This window comes from Eretmochelys imbricata, chromosome 6, assembly GCF_965152235.1.
Source record: "Eretmochelys imbricata isolate rEreImb1 chromosome 6, rEreImb1.hap1, whole genome shotgun sequence".
Taxonomy (NCBI): domain Eukaryota; kingdom Metazoa; phylum Chordata; order Testudines; family Cheloniidae; genus Eretmochelys; species Eretmochelys imbricata.
The window spans coordinates 17,537,387-17,543,492 of record NC_135577.1 but is presented as its reverse complement, the minus strand read 5'-3'; positions in this window follow the sequence as shown (position 1 = coordinate 17,543,492).

Here is a 6,106-nt window from a genome sequence, read left to right as displayed (position 1 = left end):
GTTCTCTGATGCCCCCCCGGGACACCTGCCCCATTCACCCCAACCCGCTCCCTGTCCCCTGACCACCCCCCGGAACCCTCACCCCTGACTGCCCCCCGCCACCCCATCCAACCCCTCCTCTCATTCCTGACTTGCCATCCAACCACCCCTTCTCCCTGTCCCCTGACTGCCCCCGGAACCCCTGCCCTTGACCGCCCCTCGCCGCCCCATCCAACCCCCCTCCTTGCTAACTGCCCCCCCAGGAGCTCTGCCCCCATTCAACCCCCGTTCCCCGCCCTCTGATCGCCCCAACCACCACCCCGACCTCCCCTGCCCTCTCTCCAAACCCCCCTGCTCCCTGCCCCCTTACCGTGCTGCCTGGAGCACCGGTGGCTGGCGGTGCTACAGCCGTGCCGCCCGGCTGGAGCCAGCCACGCACCGTGCAGCACCGAGCACCGGGTCAGGCCGGGCTCTGCAGCTGCGCTGCCCCAGGAGCTCCCAGCCCCGCCGCCCAGAGCATTGCGCCGGTGGCACAGTGAGCTCAGGGGGAGGGGGCTAGCCTCCTGGGCCAGGGGTTCAGGGGCTGGGCAGGAGGGTCCCGCGGGCCAGATGTGGCCCGTGGGCTGTAGTTTTCCCACCTCTGTTCTAGATGGATGGCCTAGAGAGAAAAAGCCTACAAACCTGGAAGCATAAAATCTACTGGGATTATAAATATGAAATTGCTGAATATGAATTGATTCTGTACAAAGGGCATCATATTATAAAAAACATACCGCATGAGGGTTGGAAATGCTATGCGTACTTCATTGTGTCCACCTGGATAGTGAGAAGTGTAAGAGGAGAGCCCAAGATGTCTTATTCTGGCCAGGCATAAATGTTGTAATTAAAGCTAAGGTTACAATTGTGAAATCTACAATCAATACAGAAAGCAGAATGTAAAAGAACCGATGAAACCACATGACATTCCTGATCACCTTTAGCCTAAGTCTGGCACAGAACTATCTGAGTTAAATGAGAAAGATTATCTCTTAGCGGACTACTGCTCAAGTGTTTTTAAACTGAGCTGTTGCACAATGTTTCGTGTAGCAATGTAATAACACATTGTAAATCACAGTTTGTTCACCACAAGATTGTGGAAGAATAAATAGCACTGGCCCACAATTCACAGATAATTCATTTTGGCAATTCTCTGTTATATAAGTTCAAATACACCATGTTGTGCACAGTCAAAAGAATTAGCAGGCAAGTCAAGTACCAACAGGAAAGAACTCGATTCAAGAGAACTGCCACTTTGTAGGTTCAACATTAGCATTTCTAGAATATTGCACTGTACTGCACAAGGATTTTTTTAGGGTCACCAGTTTACAGACTCATGAGCAAAACAAGAAAAACTTTAGTGTGAACATCTGGCAAATTTCTTGAGCCAAATATAACAATAAAAAACCTGAAGTAGGTGCAAAAAGAGCAATATGGCAGGAAACTAAAACAGGAAAAATGCAGAGAAAAAGTGTCAAAATGTTACTTCTTTTACCAGTGGAGGAAAATGTAAGATTTCAAACAGAGTGGCTGGCAACCTGCCAAAGTAATTGATATATCATCCACACTAAGGTCATATGTAACAACCACATCTGATGGTCAGTCCTTCAGGAGGGACAGAAGACGTCTAAACAAAACCAAGAAGGATATTGGCTATTTCTTTAGGACATCCATAATGCCTTTGACCGTATTCCTGTACTGACAGATGTAATACACACATACATCCAGTCACTGACAATGAAAAACATAGAATCATAGAACTGGAAGGGACCTCGAGAGGTCATCTAGTCCAGTCCCCTGCACTCAAGGCAGGACTAAGTATTATCTAGACCATCCCTGACAGGTGTTTGTCCAACCTGCTCTTGAAAATCCCCAATGATGGAGATTCCACAACCTCCCTAGGCAATTTATTCCAGTGCTTAACCACTCTGACAGTTAGGAAGTTTTTCCTAATGTCCAACCTACACTGCCCTTGCTGCAATTTAAGCCCATTGCTTCTTGTCCTATCCTCACAGGTTAAGAACAATTTTTCTCCCTCCTCCTTGTGACAACCTTTTATGTACTTGAAAACTGTTGTCATGTCCCCTCTCAGTCATCTCTTCTCCAGACTAAACAAACTCAGTTTTTTCAATCTTCCCTCATAGGTCATGTTTTCACCTTTAATCATTTTTGTCGCTGTTCTCTGGACTTTCTCCAATTTGTCCACATCTTTCCTGAAATGTGGCACCCAGAACTGGACACAATACTCCAGTTGAGGCCTAATCAGTGTGGAGTAGAGTGGAAGAATTACTGCTTGTGTCTTGCTTACAGTACTCCTGCTAATACATCCCAGAATGATATTTACTTCTTTTGCAACAGCGCTACACTGTTGACTACTATTTAGCTTGTGATCCACTATGACCCCCAGATCCCTTTCCGCAGTACTCCTTCCTAGGCAGTCATTTCCCATTTTGTACATGTGCAACTGATTGTTCCTTCCTAAGTGGAATACAGTGGAGTCACATCTTATGCAGGGGTTAGGTTCTAAAGTCAGCGCGTAAGGCGAAAATCGCGTATAGTCAAAAAGAGAGAGAGACGGAAGAATGAAAGAATAAAAAAGGGAGAAAGACGACTTCAACGTCGTTATGCGCAAACCGGAGTGCCGCAGGGTGGCCAGGAGCATTGTCTACGATCAGCAAAACTGTAAAGTCAAGTCCTTTCTCTTCGAGGTACCGCTTGACCTCCGGAATGAAACACTTGTGGAACCAATCCAGAAATAATGCTGCCATCACCCAAGCCTTTTTATTTGATTGCCAGAACACAGGCAGGAGATTTTTGTTCTTGCCTTTTAGGGCACGGGGATTTGCAGCCCTGTAGAGGAAGCCCGGCTTTATTAAATGCCCAGCCGTATTGCCACATAACAACACAGTCACACGGTCTTTAGCTGCTTTGAAGCCAGGGGCTTGTCTTTCTGATTTCGAAGTGTAAGTGCGGTTGGGCATTTTTTCCCAGAAGAGCCCAGTCTTGTCAGCATTAAAAACTTGTTCCGGAAGGTAGCCCTTTTCTTCTGTGATTTTCTTTAATTGTTCGGGGTAAGGTTTTTGCTGCCTCTTCACTGGCAGATGCAGCTTCACTAGTAGTCTGCACGTTTTTGAGGTTAAAGCGGTTCCTAAAACTGCTTGGCTGTTTTTGAATTCCTTTTCATCAGAAGGCTGTCCCTCTTTGGCGGGAGGTTTGAACAGCGCGTAGAGGCTAAGAGCCTTTTCTCGCAACGTGTTGCCATCGATAGGCACCCGTTTACGGTTCATGTCTTCCAGCCAGAAGTTCAATGCCTTTTCAGTTTTCACTAAAGTCTTATCACGCACCTGGCTTGTCACCGTAGCAGTTATCGGAGCACTTGATGCCACAGCTTGACGAATTTCTCTCTCTCGAATCTTGATGGCACGGATGCTAGATTCGTTGAGGCCATATTTACGCACCATGGTGGAGACCGACATATCATCTCTCAATAAGTCCAATGCAGCCAGTTTTTCCTCCAGCGTTGGAACAGATCGCTGTTTCTTCAGTTGAGCACCAGATGAAGTAGTTGGCTTGTGTTTAGGGGCCATGTTGTATGAAAAATACGTATCTTTAAACACTAGAATCACACTCAGCGCGGCGAGATGCTCACCGGATCGGCGGGCAGCAATCGATCCAGCGGGGGTCAATTTATCGCATCTAGTCTAGACGCGATAAATCGACCCCCGAGCGCTCTCCCGTCGACTCCTGTACAGTACTCTACCGCTGCGAGTTATTGTTATTCTTTTTTTTTGCCGAGTGCATATAGTTGAATTCACCTAAGTTAAGTGCGCGTATGATGCGACTCCACTGTACTTAACATTTGTCTTTATTGAATTTCATCCTATTTACTTCAGATCATTTCTCCAGTTTGTCCAGATCATTTTGAGTTTTAATCCTATCCTCCAAAGCATTTGCAACCCCTCCCAGCTTGGTATCGTCCACAAACTTTATAAGTGTACTCTCTATGCCATTATCTAAACCATTGATGAAGATATTGAACAGAACTGGACCGAGGACTGATCCCTGTGGGACCCCACTTGTTATGCACTTCCAGCATGACTGTGAACCACTCATAACTACTCTCTGGGAATGATTTTCCAACCAGTTATGCACCCACCTTATAGTAGCTCCATCTAGGTTGTATTTCCCTAGTTTGTTTATGAGAAGGTCATGTAAGACAGTATCAAAAGCCTTACTAAAGTCAAGATATACCACATCTACCTCTTCACCCCTATCCACAAGGCTTGTTACCCTGTCAAAGAAAGCTATCAGGTTGGTTTGACACAATTTGTTCTTGACAAATCCATGCTGACTGTTACTTATTACCTGATTATCTTCTAGATGTTTGCAAGTTGATTTCTTAATCATTGTTCCATGAGCTCCATGAGTCACAGTAAGCTCTAGGTTGTGTATCCATGTCAATGACTGAACAAGGTCACTGCACCAGGAACTGTTTTGAGAACAAGAAGTGAACTTTTGATCAGAAAACTGCTGAGTTTCAGTCACGGTGATTTTATCATGAGTCTCCTGATATTTGGTGTTTTTTATAAAGTCCCAGATCCTATTATGAAGTTACCCGAGAATTTTAGCTTTCATTTTAAGAAAAAGGGAGTTTCCAGCCCTTGGCTGTGGTTGTGACCATAGTATACCTTAAAGGCTCAGAAACCAGAAAACAAAGAAAGAAAACCCAAGATTTATTATTTTTAAAAAATCTCATGATTTTGGGGCCCTGGTTCATGATATTTGAACGTGTAGGGTTGGCAGTACTCAATCAGATGCAAAAATATTCCTCCCATCTGTCAGAGAGCTTGGATTGTCTACCCTGACCTTCATCCATGACTTCTCTATTACTATTTTACTAACTGGCCATCTTAGTTTTTGGTTCTTATTTTAACTGACACTATGTTTTTCTCTGCATTTAATTTAAATAAGGAAAAGAATTATTCTATAGTACACCACTGACTCCTGTCATATGATAAAGGCGTTAAACTTTCTCACCCTGACCCAGATCAAGTGACTTGAACCAGGAAATAAAATTTAGTTTCTTACCAGAACTCGTGTACGTTATACCATTATTATATCATTTGTCAGCTTTACCAACTTGTTGTCCTCTTTTTCCTCTAAGTTGTTAACATATAAAATCATGTATCCCGATATGGATTGCTGCAAGACCCTATCAAAGAATTCCCTCCACTTTGAGGGGCAGAGATTTCTTACAACTCAGTTAATTCCCTATTGTTTGATTAGTTTGTAAGACCCACTGGGATTTTCACTTAAATTAGATGGTTATTATTTTCCTTCAGAGCCTTTTCTGGAAGACTCTTGTCAAAAGTGTTTTAAAACCCCAGTAATCCTCCAATCAGTCATTCATAAATAGTATTCTGTGGTTATCTGTCTCATATTGTGAAATCTTCTCTTTAAAGTGCATTGTCATTGTGTTACATCCATGCATCACGTGTCTGTTACGATATCAAACTTAAATTAGCAGCCGTCATTGTTACCCAATGGAGCATTTACACTAATTTCCTGTACAACTGGAGTCATCTTCAAAACAAACTGGCAGAAAAACAACTGTTATGTAAGTGATCAAGAAATTACTTCTCCCCAAAGTACCCTACCTTAATTAATAAGTACTTCATCCAGTTCATATCAAGGTAGTTAAAACTGCTATTCTTATTGTTGTTCTAGGAGAATATGCATCTACCTTTCAAAACACTCAGGGCCAGATTCTGCCCTCAGTTTACTACTTGGCAACCCTACTAATTTCACTTGTGTTATACAGATGTACATAAAGAGAAATTTGGCTTCAAGACCACTATTATTATGGACTAGGAGACTCTGGCCATTCTGGCTCCTTGGGTTTTATAACTGAGCAGATTCAGTCCTGAAAAAGATGTCATCAGAGCAAGGCCCATTTCTCTCACACCAGGAAACAAAAGTAATGTCTGGGCAATGACAAATTAAATCTAAGATTGAAGTGTTAAAAGTGTTTCTTGTTTATATTTCTAAAGCAGCCCTCAGTAAGGTGCTAGTGAGCTAAAAGCAACGATAC